At 52.3% G+C, this 20511-nt stretch overlaps 1 protein-coding gene across 2 annotated transcripts in view; it reads right to left on the reverse strand.

Annotated features, from left to right (window-relative positions):
- Positions 1–19858, reverse strand: part of GTF2IRD1 (GTF2I repeat domain containing 1) — a 103452-nt gene extending 83594 nt beyond the window's left edge. Inside the window, exon 1 of one of the 2 annotated variants that reach the window (XM_036225581.1) lies at positions 19575–19858. The gene's annotated coding sequence lies outside the window, so the exon portion shown is untranslated. The remainder of the gene's footprint in view (positions 1–19574) is intronic. The other variant, XM_036225580.1, reaches the window with a different exon arrangement.
- Between the last annotated feature and the right edge of the window lie 653 nt (positions 19859–20511).

The raw sequence follows: 20511 nt of genomic DNA on the forward strand, positions 1-20511 counted from the left end.
GTCCATACTTATGGTCAAGACACCAGAGTCCCAATCCCCACTCTGACCTCAACTCCTTTCTCCTCTCTGTGCTAACAAAGAATACTACTGAGTCCTCATTAAAGACAGGTGCTTGAAGCAGTGACTCTTGGTGACTCTATGGCTTGGATCAAGGCAATCCCATCATCCCTTATCTGGGGTTGGTTTGAGGAGAAGCAGGTAACCCAGTTCTGACCATTGAGACACAGGGGCTTCTAGGAAAATTCTCCTTCAAAAGAAACTCAAATCAGAGATGTCCTCCTTTTCCTGCATGCGACACCCCCAACCATGACAGTTATCTGAGGACAAGAGGAGCCAGCCCAAGAGGTGAAGCCATCACATGGACAGCAGAGCGGATGTGTGGAAGAACGCAGCCCTTCATGACCCTAGATCTGCCACCTCCATGCTTTGGGTTGAACTGCTTAAGCCACTTTTAGGGGAGGTTTCTCTTCCTTGCAGCTGTATATACAGGTGAAAACTCAGCACACTGGACATCACATTTTTTTTAAAGATTAAAAAAAAAGCATCCTGGTTAAGTCGGCCTTTTTCAGGTGTAAAGTCATCTATTTGTTTTTGTCTCCTGGTATATTTTATAACAAAGATTCCCTTTCCAGCTGGAAGCTACAAAGCGTACATCCCATTTGGTGACCTACCCACAGTGAGAATCTAGGATTTGGTGGCAGACGCTGTCACTGGTTCACACAACCCCCATCTGACTCTCTCCCCACTGCCCACAGAGCAGGGCTGGCTGCCAAATCCCTCCTGCCCCTTTATGCCAGGATGACCAAAGCTGCCACCGAGGACGGAAGAGCCAGGGAACAGAGGTGCCAGCCCCAGTGATGTCCCTGAGCAGCTGACCCAGGACTGGCCTGCCCATCTCCAGACTTCTCGTTACAGGAGAAAACAAATCCCTCACTTCTTCAGTCTGTTTATCAGGTTATTTACAACTGAACACATTCCTAATGGCGACAGATTCCACAGTAGGTATTTTCAAATTTAGATCACTTTACTCTAGTCTGTCTCTTTATCGGTCTTTCAAATCACTTCTGAAATAAAGTGGGATAGTAAATGAAAATAAATCGACCCACTAACCTTTAAAAGCCCTGCTGCTGGGGGCATCATTCAAGGAGCGTAAAGCATTGCCTTCCTGGGAGCCAATTACTTCCAATGAGCAAGTTGCTTAAATCTTCTTAAACCTTGTTTTCCTCCTCTGTAAAATGGGCAAATCAAACTCCATCTACTTCCTTTTAGAGGGGCATCTTGAAACATAGAGGACGCCCAGTTGTCCTTCTCTCTGCCATGATTCCACTCTTAACGCCTGTTTTCTCTACCCTAAGCCACCCATTTCTGGCCCTCAGACAGTCAGAAGTATTAGAAGGTAGTAGGACTCCCATCCCAGCCCTGGCATGCATCCAAAGCCAGAAGAAGTCTCAGCAGGAAGCTGGATGGACAGACAAGCACTGGACGAGGGGTTGAAAGAGGTGACTTTTCAGATTCGTTCCATATTTGAGGTCCTATATTACAGCGACATTGATAATAAAATCATAAGTCTCAAAGAGATATTGTACAGTATTATTTGCAACAGCCAAAAGGCAGGACTAACTCTTGTCCATCTACAGATGAATGGATAACGAAAGTGTAGTATACACATAGAACTGAGTATTATTCAGCTGAAAAAAGGAATACTGCAATATGCGATGACATGAATGAACCTTGAGAACATCATGCTAAGTGAAATAAGCTAGTCACAAAAAAGCAAATACTGTATGATTCCACTTTCCACTTACGTGAGGTACCTAGAATAGTCAAACTCTCAGAGATAGAAAGTAGAACAGAGGCTATAAGGGGCTATGAAAAGCAGGAAATAGGGAGATAGTGTTTTATTTGTACAGTTTCAGTTTGGAAAAATGAGAACAGTTCTGGAAATTGGTTTTAGAATAGTATGAATGTGCCTAACACTACTGAACTGTACACTTAAAGATGATGAAGATGGTGAATTTTACCTGACGGTTATTTTACCACAATTTTAAAATAATAACAATAACAGCAAGTGCTACCATTTACCAAGTGCTATCAAGTAGCATCTGTTACATCAGGCCTGGTGATGCACATCATCTCTCCAATCCCAGATTCCATGACTAGCTCCTAAAGTCTCACACCAGGTCCAAGTTCATTCACATTGCACTGGTAGAAATTACAGGGATACAGGCTTTGGCTCAACCCAGGGAAACACCTCCCACTGGGAGGGCTGTCCCCAAATGGAAGAACAGGCTGCCTCACAGGCACTGGGCCCTCGGTCCCTGGGAGTTTTCAAGTGGAAGGCGCCCACGTACCAAGACCCTTTTAAAGAGGGTCAGTGCACGTTTTTAAAGGAGATGGGACTACCTGCAAGGATCCTTCCACCAGTCACCTGGCCTGGGAATAATGCGGGCAGAGGTCAAGGATAGTGCATGTTTGCTTTATGTAGAAAGTGAGGCAAGCTGATAAATAGGATTGGAAGAGCAAACTTCCGCCACTTTAGAAAGTAAACTCTTAGTGCTTTTATACACTTAGTATCATGGTGTCCAGAGCTGGACGGGCCCCTCATCCAACCACCTCCACATGCACCTGGGGAAACTAAGGCCCAAAGGGGGCAGACTGCACCCCAGATGTCGGCACACCCGGCACAGGCTCAGGCCACAACACAGCATGCTCTCCCGTGTGCTTAACTGCTGGTCTGGTTGCAGATTCTTTCCTATTCACCAGAGTAGGTCCTTTAAGGTAATAAACTATTTCTTTGAAAATGGGCAATAATTCAGACGGTACTGTTTTCAGGGTAGTGCCCACATGTTTACTTTCACTGCATTCTCCCTGGTGCCTGATCTGTTGAAAAAGCTGTCAGACATACAAACAAACCACACCTACATGCAACACCACAGCAGAATCTATCAAATGTGAAAGAATCCAAGCGCGAAAGGTCACACTGTAGGATTCCATTTGTACACGATTCAAAAACATGCCAAGCTCTGATGTTAGAAGTCATAATGGTGGTCATGTTGGAGGGCATAGGATAGATTAGAAGGGGGCATGAAAGAGGTTCTGGGGGCTGGGAATGTTCTGTTCTTGATCTGGGTGCTGGTTACATGAGTGATTTTGTTTCTAAAATTTATTGAGCTGTTGACTCACAACAGCTTTTTTTCTCAATAAAAGGTTTTTAAAAGACGTCAGATATTGGGATCCCCAGTTAGGCAGCAGACAACAGGAAAGTCACCTTGATACCTCTTAAGAGGTATAACCGATTCCAAGCCTTCAACTCAGCACTCTTAATTCTATCAACTTATCCTGAGAAAATGATCCAAAACACAAAGATGAACTTGCAAAGGCATTTCACCAAAGCAGGTAATGCATCCATAAATACATATATTATACTCAAAAACACCACACAGCAGACACTCCGAATGCCCCCTGGGGGGGGGGGGGCGGAGGCTGAAACCAACACTGCACAGACAACCGACCTCAGGTCACACGGAAGAGAATGGGATCCAAACTCATCTCAGTAGGCTGGATCATGAGGGACTTTTCTTCCCTCTACTTTTCCATATTTCTGAGTTACCTGAGATAAGGAGGTATCGCTTTTGCAATTTAAAAAGAAAGAATAGAAACCTCATTCTTAGGAAAAAGAAAACTTAACGATAACCAACCAACCCACACAGCTGCCCCACCTCCAGGGCAGAAAAGCGGCCCTACGCTGGGCAAAGGGCAGACTCAGGGAAGCACATGCCTGATGCTGCTTCCTGGGGAAAATGCGGGCGGCCTCCTGCCCCCTCCTCAGAGGAGGAGCTGGGGGATGGGGCAGATCTGTGGCCTGGCAGTGGAAAGCCCCATCTCTTCTTAGTCCAGGATTCTAGAAGGCAGGGCTTTATCCCTCACAGGTGGGGAAGGGGTTCATGAAGGTGGGCTGCCTCCTCTCAGACTGGGCTCTCCAGGACCAGGCTAAAGCCATGCCTATGCTCTGGGTGCTAAGACAACAAAGGAACCCTCAAATTCAGGTTTTGCCATTTCTCTGCCACCCCAGAGATGGGAAGGATACTGCTAGCATTATGGGGTGTCTGGGCTCCAGTAGGCAGACAGCTCTCTGGGGTCAAGTTTCCATCCCTTTATTTAAAGCTTGGCTCCAGCTCATGGCAAGCGGGCAGGGGCAGCTACTGCCTGCGTGACCAGGATGAGAAATCACAATCCTGACTCGAGCCTGCGTGCCTATGGCAACTGGCGTCGTGGCCTTGGAGACTAATCTCCAGGCTGCCAGCCGGCAGGGGCCTCTCCAGGCGGGGCTGCTGCTCATAGAGGAGGTCCTTGGCTAAGACTTGGGACCAACCCCTGTCCCCACTGAAGAGGGGGCATCGGGCCTTGCAGTAGGGCCCCTGGCCAGGCTCAAAACACACAAGTTCCCATGGCCACAGACCCTGCCACCCTCCCCCGCCCCTACTCACAGTCACACATGTTGGGGACATGGCCATACGCATGCACACCAATACCATCACACATTGTTCTACGCAGCACTGGGACAGAGAGCAGGTACTTCTACCCTTGAGAGAGGCCCAGGATGGGAGGAGATAGGGCAATTATAATAAAATAGGCTATGAGAAAAAAAAATTAAAATAGTGTGACACATCTCGATTTGAGTGGTGGTTACATGGGCATATACACAAGTAAAAACTCATGCTGGACACTTCAGATTTATGCACTTGACTATAAATTACACCTCTGTTAAAGATAAAAATAAGTGACATATAAGAAGTAGAGGATGGCAGGTAGAAAAACCAGGGGAGGCTCTTTGGAGGAGGTGCTGCCCAAGTTGAGTGGAGCGTGACATCACCGGGGGGCAAGAGTTTGCAGAGGAGGGGCAGGGCAGGGAACTGTACCTAAGCGCCGCTCATCTAAAAGGATGACTGCTTTGCCCCCCATTCACCCACCTTCCTGGAAATAAATGCTGAGCAAATAGAGCAAGCCCTGTTTGAAGGTGTGCCAAATTACTGGCTACCCAGGAAACCCAACCACCAGCCTAGGCCTCCCACATGTCACGGTCGGGCTCAGGGAGGTCGGTGGATGGGTGGGTTACTGGGCCTAGCTCTGCGTGGCTGAAACATTCAAATCAGGGCAGGAAATGGTAGGTGAATAGGCGGACTTGGCCACTGGGGCCAAGTCAAGGACTTCAGAAGGTCATCATTTAGGAGACAGGAACCACCAAAAGGTTTGGAGCTGGGGTCAGACAAGGTCATTTTAAGAGGATCTGTCAGGATATGCCAGACAAACTATGGTGGGCAGGACTGGAGCCAGGGAACTGGTAGTTAGCAAGCTTCTACAACAGCCTGGGCCAGAGGTGGCCAGGTCTAAGGCACACGGTGGCAGCGGGATAGAGAAGGGCAGAGTTGGTGATGGCGTGGATGGGGGAGTTCTAAGAAGGAGGTACCTGGAGTATCTAGTTCCGATGACGTTGCGGATGATGGTGTCCCCAGCTCAGCAGGGAAGAGAAGGAAGGAGCCTGAGAGGCCAAGTCCAGGATCCTGAGGGCCACCTGTAACCTATGGGTGTCAGGGCCGGGGGTTTGTGGAGGGCTGGGATGATGTGACAAGATCTGAGATATAGGAGTGGGGGAGGGCAGCATTCAAAAGAGATTAGAATGCTCAGGGAGAACATAGTGGGAGAAATTAGAGGGAAACTGAGGACAAGGGAGAGTCAGAGAGTCAGGGGAGTGAAGGACAGGGCCCCAGGAGTGGGAGATCAGAGGTCAGGAGACTGTTCAAGGAACCTAGAGGAACACAAAGGCTGGGAGGGCAAACGAGGTGGACAGGGGAGCGGAGCAGAGGGCTGAGGAGTAGGAAGAGGTGGAGACTTAGACTGTGGAATCTGAGGGAGAAAGCAGAGAAAGAAGAGGGGTGTGGAAGGTTCAAAAGGGCTTCATTCTTTCAGAAGGGAAAGCCCAAACCAGTCTCTCAGCTGAGGGCCAGGCCTCCCAGGTCCTTCAATATGGGTCCCTAGGCCTCTGAATTCAGGACACAGGCGCAAACGCCAAGCCAAGAGCCCCTATGCCCAGGCCCTCAGCCAATCTAGGACAACGAAGGGTCCCTACTTCATGGCTGGTTCATTGCACTGAATGGGAAGGGGTGTGCAAGACAGCAGAGGCCGGAACGAAAGGCCAGCCCAGGGAGGTGGAGCGAGGCAGTGAGTGGTCTCCCCAGCCTCCACAACAGACGTGTGCACCCGGGGGGCAGGGATTTTCACGGCTGTGCCCCAGAACCACAGCAGGTGCTCCATACATGCATGTGGTGGGGAGTGAGTAGCTAAAATGAACTGGAGGTCTGAGAGTAGGGGACAAGCTTAGCTACCCATGGCATCCTTGGCATCCAAAGCCCTCCTCGGGCACTTCCAAACCCATCGCACTCACATCTGATCAGCCTCAGTCCCCCTGCTGCCCCGTGGGCATCAGGCTGCCCCCTCAGAGGAAGATCGAAACACCTGGGCCTTGGGGTCAACCAAAGCTGGCTATCACCAGCTGGTAGCTTCCACTGAGGCACTTGAACTATTCATGCTTCATGAGCAAAATGATGCCACCAATTCTGCCACTCTCAGCATCGTAAGGCCCGCAGGAGCTCCCGTGTGAAAAGTCTCTGGCACGAGGCCTGGAGATCACAAGCTCTCGTTAAAGAAACAGCAGCGATGATGGCGATTGCTTCTGGCTGACATCATCGCGTCTCTTCAACTCTAGGCTAGCTCACTCTGGCCTCCCAACTGGCAGCAAAATGATGTTTCTTTTCCCCAATGTGCAGGGGAGCCTGGGTGGGAAATGCAGGCCTGGCACTCGGCTGGGCGGCAGGGGCCCCGGCACCCACCTCCCCACAGTTCTGGTTGATCCTTGGCAGCTAATCGGCAGTGTGTACATATGTACTGGTAGGTAAGCATCAGCAGCGCTTGGGGGCTGAGTGTCAGGAGATGGTGGAAGAAGCCAGCACCGGGGTGGTTCCAGACCCTATATTGGGTGACCCCCTTGTCTACAGCAGTGAATATTGAGCCAAGAAAATGGAACAGGTTTCATGCCCCCAAAGAAACCTCATCTGAAGCCTGGGAAGACGAAGTCACTCCTCTTCCAATGTTCTGTCCCTGCAAAAGTGCAGGGCAGTGGGGCGGGGTCACAGGCCCTACTCCTGGTATCCTCACGCCCCCACTGTGGGCTCTAGGGATCCACTTACAGAGTGAGAACCCTCCTCACAGGGCCAAGAGCTTCAAACTGGCTCCCAGAGATGGGTGGTGGGCAGTGGGCACTTGGACATGAGCCAGGTCCAGAACTGTGTCCACAGGCCAAGCCACTGCTTTGCCTGTCCATCCTAATGGAAGTCTTGAGAGCTCCTGGCAGGGCCACAAGGGCAGACATGGCCCATATGGGTAGTGACTCAACATCAACACCAAGACACACCCAGGCCAGTATTGCTGAGATTAGGTCCACAACTCCCAGGGCAATCACCACCCAATATATCCACCTACCCCACTCTGGGTCTCCTGGGGTATCTTTCTTAGGAGGTCCTTCCGGGTTGGCAGCCCTACCCAGCAGACCCTGAAGACTGCATCTGCTGGGATCTAGCTAAACAGCAATGAGGCTGAAGGGTTACCCACGGTGACACCATGAGTTTCCCGGGGCAGAAACTGGTGCCACTCTCTGACTGTCCCCGGGGGCCATTGGCCATTCCCAGACTCCACTACAATCAGTCGCTTGCTACTCTGCCTCTAGGCAGAATCTGAGCTACTCTGTCCCGCAGCAGACTTCTCTCCCCTAGTTTGGGGGCGGGGAGGGGGGTCTCAGAAGCCCTGCACTCTCATTCTCTATTTCTCCTGAGTGCCATGTTGTGCTCCAAAACTTCCTGCCAGCTGTTTTGCCTCTAGCCCTGGCCCTCACTTTCCCTATCTGAAAAGGGAAAGAAGTCAGCATATTCTGAGGTCCCTTCCAGCTATAACAGCTCACGGCCTAAAAGCATTTGGCAGACCCGACCCAAGAGGCTCAGGAAGAGGGGAGAGAAAGGATGTCTGAGGAAAGTGGCAGGAGGCCCCAAAGGAGCCCTTGGCCCCAGCCCTAGGCGTAAGTCACGGTAACTATCCTGAAAGATAGACCTGAACATGTAAAGGTAAGGTGGCACCAACTAGAACAAATGGATTGGTTAACCCTACGCGGGGTTAATCTGGGAGGGCAGGTCCCAAGTCTTCATACAGTTAAATTCACTTTTTGGTATACAGTTCTACAAGTTTTTACAAAGGCAGAGTCACGTAACTGCCATCATATTCAAGACACAGAACATTTTCATCGACACCCCATAGTCCCCTGTGATCCTCAAATCAACCCAACCCCACCCCTAGGCAACCCGATCTGCTCTCTGTCCCTATAGTTTTACATTTTCCAAAATATCATATAAGCGCAACCATACAGGATGTAGCCTTCTGGGTCTACTCCTTTCACTCAGCTTAATGCTTCTGTGATTCACCTGTGTTGTTTGTATCACAAGTTCATTTGTTTTCACTGCCGACCAGCATTCTGTGGTATGGGTGTACCAGGGTTTGCTTACCCTGCACCGGCTAGACATTGATAGTTTCCAGTTTGGGGCAATTATGAATAAAGCTACTATAGATATTTCTCTTCAGATTTTGATATGAACCTAAGTTTTCATTTATCTGGGGTAAATACCTAAAAATGGAATTGCTGATTCATGTGGTTAAGTGCACATTTAACCTTATAAAAAGATGCCAAAATCCAGAGATACCATTAGTGGTTGCCAGGGCACTAGGAGTCAGGGGACAATGGAGAATGACAGGTAATGGGTTTGGAGTTTCTTCTGGGGTGCTAAAAATCTTCTGGAATTAGATAGTCGTGATGATAGCACAGTCTTGTGAATATACTAGAAACCACTGAATAGAGTACTTTAAAATGGTAAATTTTATGGTGTACTTACATGTCAATAAGATATAATAATAAATAACTGCCAAACTCTTCCAAAAATGGCCATGCCACTTTACACTGCCATCAACAGTGTATGAGAGTTCCAGGTCTAGGCCAGTTTGAAAGGCAAGAAGTCACCCAGCTCATCCTGGGGCGAGAGGCATGGAGGAGCAAAGGCAAGACCAAGGTCTCTGGGTAGAGAGGGGAGTCAGGTGACTAACACTGCCTTGTGCAAGGCGTGGTTCCCTGGATTCCAAGGCAGGAGACAACTGATGGCCATTGGTGACTGTGGGCTGCAGAAGAGCCAGGCGCCCACGATCTAAGCCCCCACCATATCCATTGAGGGTCTTCACATCCTTGCTCTTACTCCTGGAGAAATGAAGGCATTCTCATTGGTCTGGGCCACAAGGGGCAAAGACTAGGGTTCTGCTTGCCACAATTTTCCCTATCCCATTCCTCTGCCAATAGTCCAAGAAGCTGATGCCTTTGTCCTTCCAGCTCCCTGGCAGTTAGGGGGTGACCATGTGACCTGGGCTGGACCTGTGCAGTAATGGAGAAGTCCTTGAGGAGGCATGCATGACGGCAAAGCTTTGAGAGAAGAGGCTGCCCTAACACATCTCCATCTGCACAACAGGTGTGAGGGCTGGAGGGGATGTAGCCATTTGTGACTACGAGGCACAAGCATGAAGACAAAATCCAACATGGTAAATCAAAACAACAGGGGACAGCACTTCACACCTACGAGGACGGCTATAAGAAAAAAGATGAACAATACCAAATGTTGGCAAAGATGTGGAGAAATTGGACTCCTTGTTAAACTGTTGGTGGGAATATAAAATGGTACAGCCACTTAGGAAAATAGTCTAGCATTTCCTCAAAATGTTAAACAGAGAATAGCCATCACGACCCAGCAACTCCACTTCTAGGGATTTAGCCAAGAGAGCCGACAACATAGTTCACACAAAGACTTATACACAAGTGTTTACAGCAGGAGTATTCATAGTAGCCAAAAGGTTGAAAAACCCCAAATGTTCATCAACTGAGAAACAGATAATAAAAATGAGCTATAGCCATTAAGGGTAATAGTATTCTATCATAAAAAGGAATGAAATTCTGACATAGGCCACAACATGGATGAACCTCAACAACATCATGTTACATGAAAGAAACCAGAAGCCAAGGTCACCACATGTTATATAATACCATTTATATGAAATGTCAAGAATAGGCAAATCCGTAGGGGCAGAAAGTAAACCAGTGGTTGCTGGGGCTGAGGGGAGGGAATGGGGCAGGTAACCTAATGGGTTTGGATTTCTTCTTGGGGTGATGAAAATGCCCTTAAGTGATATAGCAGTGAATACTGCACCACTCTGTGAATATAAAAAGACATACTTAACTGTACGCTTCAAAGAAAATAATTTTAAACTAAACTTAAAAAAACAGGCTAGGGAGGAAAAGAACCCCTGAAGATGTCACTGTGCCCCGATCCCAGCTTCCAACTGCCTACCTACTCACCAGCTTTTTCTTGTGAGAAATAAATAAACCCCTCCTTGTTTAACACTCTGTAGTCAGGTTTTCTATTACCTGGAGCCAAACACACTCGACTCCCTTTGCCACCCAATGAAACGAGAGGGGGCTCTACATTGGGCAATACTCATCGCAGGCCGTGGTCGGGATTCAGCTAAATGTCACGTTATCGGGCACAGTTACCAGCCGGTGGCCTCCAGAATGCCACGCACATGTGCATATACACATGTGCGTGCATACAATCATGTGTGTCTAAATAGCCCAGGGGATTAACGGTTCTGAGGCGCCACACTTGTGCTCTCTCCATGCGCACGAGCTGCCCTTCACAAGGGGAACACCCCCAAAACTGCGCTTCACCCAGCCCAGGAAGCATGGCACTCCTGCCACTTCTGGATGCTTCCGAGAGCCACAGCCAGGCCAGCAGAGGCAGCCCCTGGGAAGGCTGGGGGCGAGTCAGTGGGAGTCAGTATTAAAGGGTGAAGAAAGCCCCTAACCTTCCCAGGCCCCAGCCTGAAAGCTCTGACACCTAGCTCATGTCTAATTCATGTCATAAGTCTGTCCTGGACCCTCACTCTGTGCGGCTGGGGGCTGGGGATGCGGAGGGATAAGGCAGCACGGCCTTGACCCACTGGAAGGTGACAGACAAAGTCTAAGACAGTTGGAACACAAATGTGGTGAGGGTTATGCTGGGGAAGTTGAGGGGTTATAGGGACACAGAGGAGAGGCTCCTAACACAGGGGCATCAGGGAAAGCTTTTAGGAAGAAGTGACATCCAAGCTGAGACCTGCAAGTGAGAATCGGCCCAGTGAAACGGACAGGGAGCATTAAAACATGTTCTAGGGAGAAGCAACAGCACATTGGAAAGCACAGTATGTTATAGAAACCGAGTGAAATTCATCATGGCTGGCAGAGAAACAGGCAGGGCCTGGCCATGCCCAGCCTGGGAATGAGGCAATTACCGGAAGGCCCTCAGCTGGACCCCGTATAATTCCCCAAGCTGGTCCCTGTGGGATGCCTTGCCACTTCTGGAGTAAAATATTCACTTGGCCACATGTACACTGCCATTCCCTATCTCTGGGCTTTTATTAACACTGGCCCCGTGGCCCACCAGAATGCTCACCCCTGCCTACTCCTGGGTCCAAATCTCCTGCAGGCTGCCCTAGGCACACCTGAGAGTGGGCTTATCTCACTTCCCCTATAGAGAGCACAGGCTCTCCAAGAAGCAGCCCATTCCCCTGGGTAGCCCCAGCTTTCTCATGATGATGCCTGATTACATACTCCAAAAGGTGGACAGGCCAAGGGTCCTAATCAGTTCTATCCTTGAGGCTTTCCCCAGTTGCAGCAGAAACAGGCATGTCATACCCCGTGTTCCATGGGCAAGGGTGTGTGTCCCAGGGTGTCTGGTACTAAGAGCAGAGCGAGAAATGACGGCATCCAGTTCCCCTCAGGGGCCATCATGTGACAAGTTGAGGAACCACTTGTGGATAAAAAGGAGTTCTATGGAAAGTAACTTCAGAGAGTGATCTGATCATAAATTCCTAACTGGGCAGGTGCTGGGCAGGGGGTGGAGTTACGACCCAAGCACACAACTTCTTTAGTAAAAGGCTTACCTCTGCCTTAAGCAAAACCCTGTCCATTGTTTCTGTGCATCTGGGTTAACACACCTTTGAAATGGCTCCTTTTAGACCCCTTCTTCGACAGCCTGACCACCCTCCAGAGAGCACATAATCTTAACTATCCAGTAATCTAATCCCTCCCTTGCTTTCTCCCATCCTCATGTAATCTTCCCTCCTTAATTTCAAATGCATAAAAGAAACTGAAAACTGTTATTCCTGGAGCATTTGAGATCTTGCTCCCCAACATTTATTGTCAGTTTGGCTCAAATAAACTCTTTTAAAAATTCTTTACAGGTTTGGCAGTTTCTTATGTCAACACGCTCTTAACTGAAATATCGACCAGCTTCTCCTGACTATATGTGCCAATCCTCCCAAGAAACTGCAATATCCACATAACCATACTCATTTGTTCAAATGAAGCCGAGAGGTAAAGTCATGTGCCTGAGGCCACACAGATGGCTGGTGGTAGAACTGACACTTGAACTCAAGTCTGTCTGGCTTCAAAGGCCCAGATGCTTCCATAGTACCCTACTTGAAGTCGGAAAGCCCTGAGGCAGCCAAAGGACCCCCCAAGAAGGAGCCTTGACTTCCCACCTAGGGGCGACAGAGAGCATCTCTCCCTAAGATGTGTTGAGATCAGTGTCTCAGGGAGTGGCTGGCCCCAAGCGAGCATGGCCCAGGATCAGAGGGAGGATGTGGTTAGCCCACCTGCCCAGAGGCCTGCATCCCCAGCTGGAAGCCAGGGCAACCACCTCCTTCCCAAATGCCCTGCCTCTCCCAATGTGGGCCTCTCTGTTGAAAGCTGTCATACCTGAAAAACCAGCTCCTGGATAAACATGAGAGACACCAGACCGGCCCAATAACAAGACCCCCATGGAGTCCGCCAGGACCACCCTGGAGCTGGGTGGGTGGGTGGGCAGGGGTCTTGCCTGTTTATAGCGCCACCCAGGAGCACCTGAGGGCCTTTCTGCACAGGGCTAACTTGTCACAGTCCTTGTAGGCTTCTGCTGAGTATAGCCCACAGGTCAGACTGAGGAATCTAGCCTTTGAGGACTTGTTGGGGTGCAGAGAGCAGGTGCTGGGGGTGGCCCAGCTCATGAGGAAAAGTTAATCACTTCCTCAGAAAAGTAAAGTTAAAAACCCCCAAATCTCTCAAGACATCTATGTAGGCCAGGCTATCACCCAGGGACCTCCCTTTTCTTAGGAAGCCCTGGGAGACTGACAGCCTCTTGTTGGCTTCCCTTCATTCAGATACCGTCAGTCATAATGCCCAACCAGGAACCCCCCTGGGTTTCTAGACAGTTAAACTGAGGCTCAGCCACTGGGCAGCCATACAAGTCACATTCAGCAGGCAGGTGGCAGAGCTGGAATTGGCCTGGCTAAAAGCTTCCGTGACCAATCGAAACCTCAGTGCTGTCCATACATTCAGGAGAAAGGCTGCTGTTCACACAGGGCTAACCACAGGTGCATCCCGAATGTTCTTGTCAGCTAAAATTTTATTTAGAGCCCTAACAGGTAACTCAAATAAAAGTGGCCCTACTCTGGCCCAAAGGGGGACACAGGGAGCTGGAGGGCCACATGTCCCCACCTCTTCCCCCTTGGCAGCCATCCAGGCCCCCCAGGAATTTGAGGAACCCCACCAGCTTGGGTTACCCCAGCTGAGTCTCATACTAGCCCAATACATCAGATGCTGCTCTCCCATTTACAAATGCCATGGAGGTGAAGGCGCCCACACGAGGTCACGCAGCCCCCTGCTGTCTGACTCTAAACTATACTTGTGGAATGCCCTCTTTTCACAAAAAGGAAGAAGCTCTGCCCTTGTTGCAGGAAAACAAAGAGTTTCTAACCCAAGCTAACAAGCTACAGGAGTGGAAACCAGAGATACACAACCAGAGACCCCCAACCTCCTGGGGGAGTGGGGCGCAGAGATGGGGGAGACACCCCAGGGCACAGACGGTTCCCTTTCCTCAGGCCCGCCCCCACTGCTGTCCCCCAGCTGTCCTGGCTCCAGAGCATAATTGTTCCAGGAGCCCACCTGCACAGCGAGGATCCAGCCCTGAGGGCAGCCACAGGCAGGTGTAATTTCATCAGGGGCTCTGTGTCTGTGAGTCACCAGAATCAGAGGATGAAATTCCAGCTCTGTGGACAGAGGCATGCAGTTCTCCTGGCTCAGGTCAGCTCTCGATGGGGGTGGGGATGGGGTGCAGGCAATGACTTTGTGAAAATAAAAATAAGGCACCCCATCCTTTGGGTGGTCATGAGCCAGAGGAGGACTTGGCAAGTCAGGTATGCTGGGTCTCTACTCCAGGAGAGTGGGTAGAGCTATGTGGTGGATCCATACAATGGAATACTACTCAGCAATCAAAAGGAACCAGCTCCCACACAACATGACAGATGCATTATGTCCAGTGAACTAAGCCCAACAGGTTGCAGACTGTGTTACTCCATTTATGTGACACTCTGGAAGATGCTATAGAGACACAAAACAGAGCCAGTGGTTGCCAGGGGCTGGGGGAGAGCCAAGGGTGCTGGCTGCAAATGGGCTTGAGGGAACTCTGGCGGGGAGATGAACTATTCTGTATCTTGACAGGGGCTGGGCCATGTGAGTGTGTGCCCTGGTCGATCTCCTTGGATGGCATACTTGAGACCTGGGCATTTCACTGACTGTCCATCGCTCAACAACATATATAACGTGTGGGTGAACCCCTACTTGCTGGCCTGGGGCTGGATGCCAGGACCTAAGACTCTGTAGATCTGGCACCTTTGCATCTCTCACTGGCTGGTGGACTGACAGGCAGATGGATGGATGGACAAAGACCTCCCCCCCCTTCTTTATGGTTCTGCCAAGCAGCAAGATAATGAATGTACCTTGAGACACCACTAGACACACCAACCAGCAAACAGGCCTGGCCCAGTCCAAGCCTCCAGAAGACAAGGGCCCAGCTGCTCCAGCTCACAGCTCACCTGCCCTCCCAACTACAGCCTGGCTGAGCACCTGTGAGCAGCCCAGGACCCCCTCCCTCAAGCTGGGACCTCTCACTTCTGGCTTCTTAGCCTGTCTCCACTTCAGACCTGCAATAGGATGACCCACATACCCATTAGCGGCTACAGAGTCCCCACAATGCAACACTGAGCCTCCCAAAGCACAGCATCACCTTGGGGCTCAGGCAAGACAGAGTATATTATCTCCATGTTACATATGAGCATGTAACCAAACTGTCAAGGAGGGAACATGGACCATGAGACCCTGGCCCTCACTTTCTGGCCATGCTCCACCGCTCCACATCTCAGTGTAGCAAAGGCACTAAAGGGGGGTAGTGGGGAGTTCTGCCTCAGATGACGGCATGGCCAAAGGTGAGGGGCAGCAATTCCCAGCAACCACGATGCTGTACTCACCTGGCGTCCCTCCAAAGGGACAGCCCCTGAAACCTGTGACTGGTCCAGCAATGACCATCCTCTACCAGGGCTTCCAGAGGCAGGATTTCCAAACCTTGAAGGTGGGTATCAGAGAAATAGCCTCCCAGTGCTCAGGGCTGGTTCTGCAAATTGCCTGCAAATCCTGATTTTGTTTCTGACAGCGTGTCCCTGGCAATTTCCCTCCTCCCAGCATCTCTCAATGCACCAAATAGACCACGGTGGCATAGAAGACAAAACCAGGGCTGCCCAGACTGGGGACCCTGAACCCTCACACCATCAGGCTAAACAGGAGATCTGGACTTTGGACCACAGGCTGGAGAATGCCCGACCGTGAGAACCAGCGCTGCCTGATTCAAAGTTGCTCCAGACCATCCTCATAGCCTCTGGCTGAGCCTAGCCCCAACTGCAAGCCCCAGCCACACCCTGAACTTCTCCCCAGCTCCTAAGAGTCGAGCTGCCCAGAGGCCACAGCTGTAGGGTTGCCAGATAACACAAGACCCCCAGTTCAGTCTGAACTTCAGATAAAAAAAGTAAGTTTTTAGTATAAATTCTGTCCCCAATATCCCATTGTCTATTCCATATCTGAAATCCAAATTTAACTGGGCATCCCTATTTTTATTAGCTAAATCTGGCAACCCGAAGCAGGTGGTCCTGAAGGAGGGAGACAGGTGGGCACACAAATAGCTCTGGGTCAGCCAGGCCCAGCTCTAGTCCAAGAGCAAGGGTGTCTAAAAGAAGAGTTCTGCTCTCTGCCTGAGACACCGCCACCAGGCACCCCAGGCCTGGTATGGGCAAAGTACAGCCTCGCCGGCCCATTCAGGAAATCTAACTCACCCCAGAGAACAAAAGCTCAGCCCCTGGCACCACCCTCCCCCCAGGTCTCCGAGCCTCTTTGCTGTCATCACTGTAACCCACAGCACCGAGTGTCTGAACAAAGTACTAACCACAGTGAGCATTAGGATCAGACAATCCCAGCCAGACATCCCTGCAAATGAGGAAACTGGATGCCCAGCAAAAGGGCTGGCTCCCCTTGGGACTCACCTAGAGTCCCCAACACCTGCAAACAGAAGTCTCCACTGTTACCCCACCACAGAGGGGGTGACAGGTCTTGCTCCTGGTTATCCCGAGGCCTCTGTGAGACCCATGGTGCTGGGCACACATTCCTGGTTTGTCCCAAAGAACCTGACTACGTCCTTGGCTGCCAGGCATCAGAGAGAGAGAGATGCCCACAAATAGCTGAGAGTCAGAGGACTGAGAGAAGCAAGACAGATGACACTCAGGGAGCAAAACCCCAGGCTCAGGTTTGGGGAAGGACACAGGCTGCAGTAATGGGGAGAGGGGGGCCCTAGGAGTATGAGAAGTAGGAAGTTCAGAGCAAGAACCTGGATTCCTACCATTGTGGGGGACGTGCCCTAGAGATGTGAATTTTGGAATGTGGGCCAAGGCTCTGGAGCAGAACTTCATTCATTCACTCAAATAGCCATTCAACAAGTATTTGGGTACCAGTTCTGGGGCACCAGGGAATCAAAAGCAAGCCTCAGCCCCTTTCCTGTCCCTAGGGCAACTAAGGAAATAGTCATGTAAGTTTTGAGTGAGGTCAGTGTTCGGACAGAGGAAGGACAGGATATCATGGGGACACAAAAGCAGTGCCTCGGCCACTCCTGGGGACAGGAAAGGCTTCCAGCCTGAGGACATGACAGCCAGCTAAGTCCTGACCAAGGAGAGGAAAAAGACAAATGATCAGGTGGGGCCACTAAAGGAAGACACCTATCCCCCTCAGGGGAAGGGTGAGAAGAACCTTCCAGGCAAGAAGGACAGCAAGTGTAAAGGCCGTTCAGATAAACTGCAGGATTCAATTAGTGGCCCAAGGAAGAGTGGGCGGACAAGGAGATGAACTAGACCTAGAATGAAGATAGAGCAGATGGAGTCTGTGATTCCAAGGTCATACTTAAGACGTGCTTGCCCCAAACTATTACCCACCACTTCACTCTGAGATCCTCACCTGGGGTCTCCGACAACTAGTCTACCACCACACTGTGGCCACCCTGACTGCCAGAAATAGGTGGGCTGCAAGAACAGCTGCCTCTGAGACCTCTATATTCACATCTGCCTTCTGGACTATTTCCAAGCATCAAGCACTGTCACCATGTCAGGGGCTAGCCTGGCTCTGGGAGACTGCCTTAAATGAACACATAAAAAGTATCTGTGATTAGCACATTGCAATAAACGTCCCTTTCTCCAGCATCTAGAGAAGAGTCCTCTTAAGTAGGTCAAGTGTGCCCCTACAATGCTGTCTTTAAGACCCAGTTTTGCAACCTTTGGTCCCAAGTTCTCCCACGTTTTGAATGAATTGCCAGTTTCAACCCTCCTGGTTTCCACTGCTGGGGCCCTCTGGGACCCTCTGAGTTAGAGCTGCTACTTTCTAGGTCACTCTCAGAGCAGGCTCTAGAATGGGGTGTGGTCTTAAGTCTCCCACATCCCAAAAGCAGGTTGGGGGTTCTGACATCCTACTGCCTTGGGGCCAGGCATGTGACTTAGTCCACTGATCCCTATTCAGAAAAGGTCAGAGTCCACCTCAAACATTCCTGGGCCCTGTACCCGGTGGATCATGATGGCCACCTGACTGACCCTATCCTTGCTGTCCTCCACCAGCCCCTCCCAGCCAGCAGCCACCAGCTTCCCAGCTACTGCAGCCTCCTGCTCTGAATAAATAATTGATGCTCGTGCCCTTTCCCTTTGGGAATGACGCTGCTGAAATAAACGGCCTGCTCTGAGGAACCTCCCAAGCCCAGAAGTCCAAGGCCAGTACCAAGGAGCAAGCAGTGCTACTAGCCACTGGGCCATCAAACACACAGAAGACAGCAGCCAGAGTGGGTGAGAGCAGCTTCTGGCCACCCCTTCCCTCTGCTGTGAGCAGTAAGAGACACCCCCGCAAATGCTCACTCCTCTAGGTGCTGTCCAGGCCTGCCCCTCACCCTGCTGCCAGGCCCAGGGCAATCCCAGGGCAGCCCCACGCTCCACATCACTGGTACCACACTCCATCCAAGACCAGTGCTTTCCCCAGGTGCCCAGCAGGGAGACCCTAAAAGCTGTACTCCCTGACTCTTGGAACATAGGAGCCTCCCACCCCAGGTGTGGTCCTGGGAGGCTGGGTCACAGAGCCAAATATCCAGAGCTCGAGGTCCCTCCAGCTCTGCCAGGAGGGCAGAACTCTCAGCTGTGTGGTCGCCCTCTGCCTTGGGCCCAGGCCAGGGCATCCTGTCTTTCCCTGGCCGCAGGCGGAGCCCAGGAGGTGTCAAGCCCATCATTCCCAGGGAATCGGGATAGAGGTGGGCATCAAGCACCTGGCAACCCCTCCTCGGAGTGGCGTGCCCGCCCATCTGCAGGAACTCAGGGACTACCCACAGATACGGCATCCCAACTTGCTCCTCTGAACCCTTTGTCTCCCCCCCGCCCCCGCGCCCCCCCTGCACTGCCATCCTCTGAGTCTTCCCCCCACCCCCACAACAGGGGTTCGGCTGCCACCGTTATGGCCAGCCCCTTCCCGGGAGACCCCAACAGTGTGCTGGGGCAGTACTCGCAGTATTGGACTTAGCCTGGGAGTGGGGGGTTCGGGCCAGGGAATGGACCAGCCCAGGGAAGGCAGTGCGGTGGGGGGGGCGGGCGGGGGCCACGGCCTTCCCAGACCCCTGGGCGCCTGTGTGGGAGCCGGCCGCGGCAGGCAGCATAACTGACCTCATTCGCCAACTGCAGCAGCCTTCAGGCTCCCCTGCCGGGCCGGGGCGCCCCCCTCCCGCCCCCGCCTCCGGAAGGGCTGGGGGTGACAGCTCCCGGCTTCCACCCCCTCCCAGCAGGTGGGGGCAGCCATCCCTCCCCTCCCCCGGCCCAAATTATAATCCCAGTCACGTGCTTCGCAATGCACCCAAAAGCCGGACCCAGATTCTGTAACACCTTGAGGGGGAGGGGCGGGGGTCACGGGGGTGGGAGGAGAGGGGAGAAGGGCCTGGGCGCCCGCCCCCCGCAAAAGTTTCTCCTACCTTGGAGGATCCCCAAGCGCTCCTGCCAGCGGCGCCCCGGCCCCGGCCCCGGCCCGCGGCCAGGACGCAGCCTCCTGCCGCTGCCTCCTTAATTAATCCGGGAGAATGGGGGACGGCGCGGCGGAGGAGGCGCGGGGCGGCGCGCGCGGCGGGGGCGGGCGGGCGCGGGGCGCGGGCCGGGGAGGGGGCCGCGGCGGGGGCTCTCGGCCGGCCGGGGGGCTGGCGCTCGGCGGCCCCCACCCCCGGCGCGGGCTGCGGCGGAGGGCGGGGCGCGGCGCGGGGAGCGGAGCCGAGAGCGGGAGCGCGGGGAGGCTCTTTGTTCTGTAATCCCAGTAAGATTGCCAGCCATTCGCCCCGGCCCTAATCCCAGCCCCGCGCAACACCACCCTCCATTGGCTGCCATTTACATACGGGATTAGCCCGCTCGGCCCGCCCTGCGCCCCGGCCTGGGCACCGCGGGGGGAGCGCTGCGCCCCCGCCCCGCACTCTGCGCGCGCGCGCCGCCCCAGCTCCCGCCACCAAGGGGGCCTGCGGGAGGGGCGCCCCCGGTCTCGGCGCCCCCTGGCTGCCTGGCGAGGCCCCTCTGTCATCCGAGCGCTGGCCAGGGGCGGATTAGGAAGCCGGGGCGCAAGGACCAGGCCGGAGGGTCAAGGTCACTCAGCGGGCGCAGGGAGGATCCCAGGACCAGAGTCGGGGGCCTGGAGCAACCCGTAGGCCCCTCGCGTTATCCGGGGAAACTGAAGTCGCAGTTGATCACTCCCACCTTGTCCATGTTATCTTTCAGTGACATGGTCCAGGTACCTTTTTCAGCTTTTGTCCCCTAGGATTATTGTGGTGTGAGCAATTCTAAGACCCACAGAGCCAATTGACCCACGGAGCCAATTGAGATGAATTATGAGCCTTTATTAGCCAGGCAACTGATTGTCTACCACGCAGC

This window comes from Rousettus aegyptiacus, unplaced genomic scaffold, assembly GCF_014176215.1.
Source record: "Rousettus aegyptiacus isolate mRouAeg1 unplaced genomic scaffold, mRouAeg1.p scaffold_m13_p_8, whole genome shotgun sequence".
Lineage (NCBI taxonomy): Eukaryota > Metazoa > Chordata > Mammalia > Chiroptera > Pteropodidae > Rousettus > Rousettus aegyptiacus.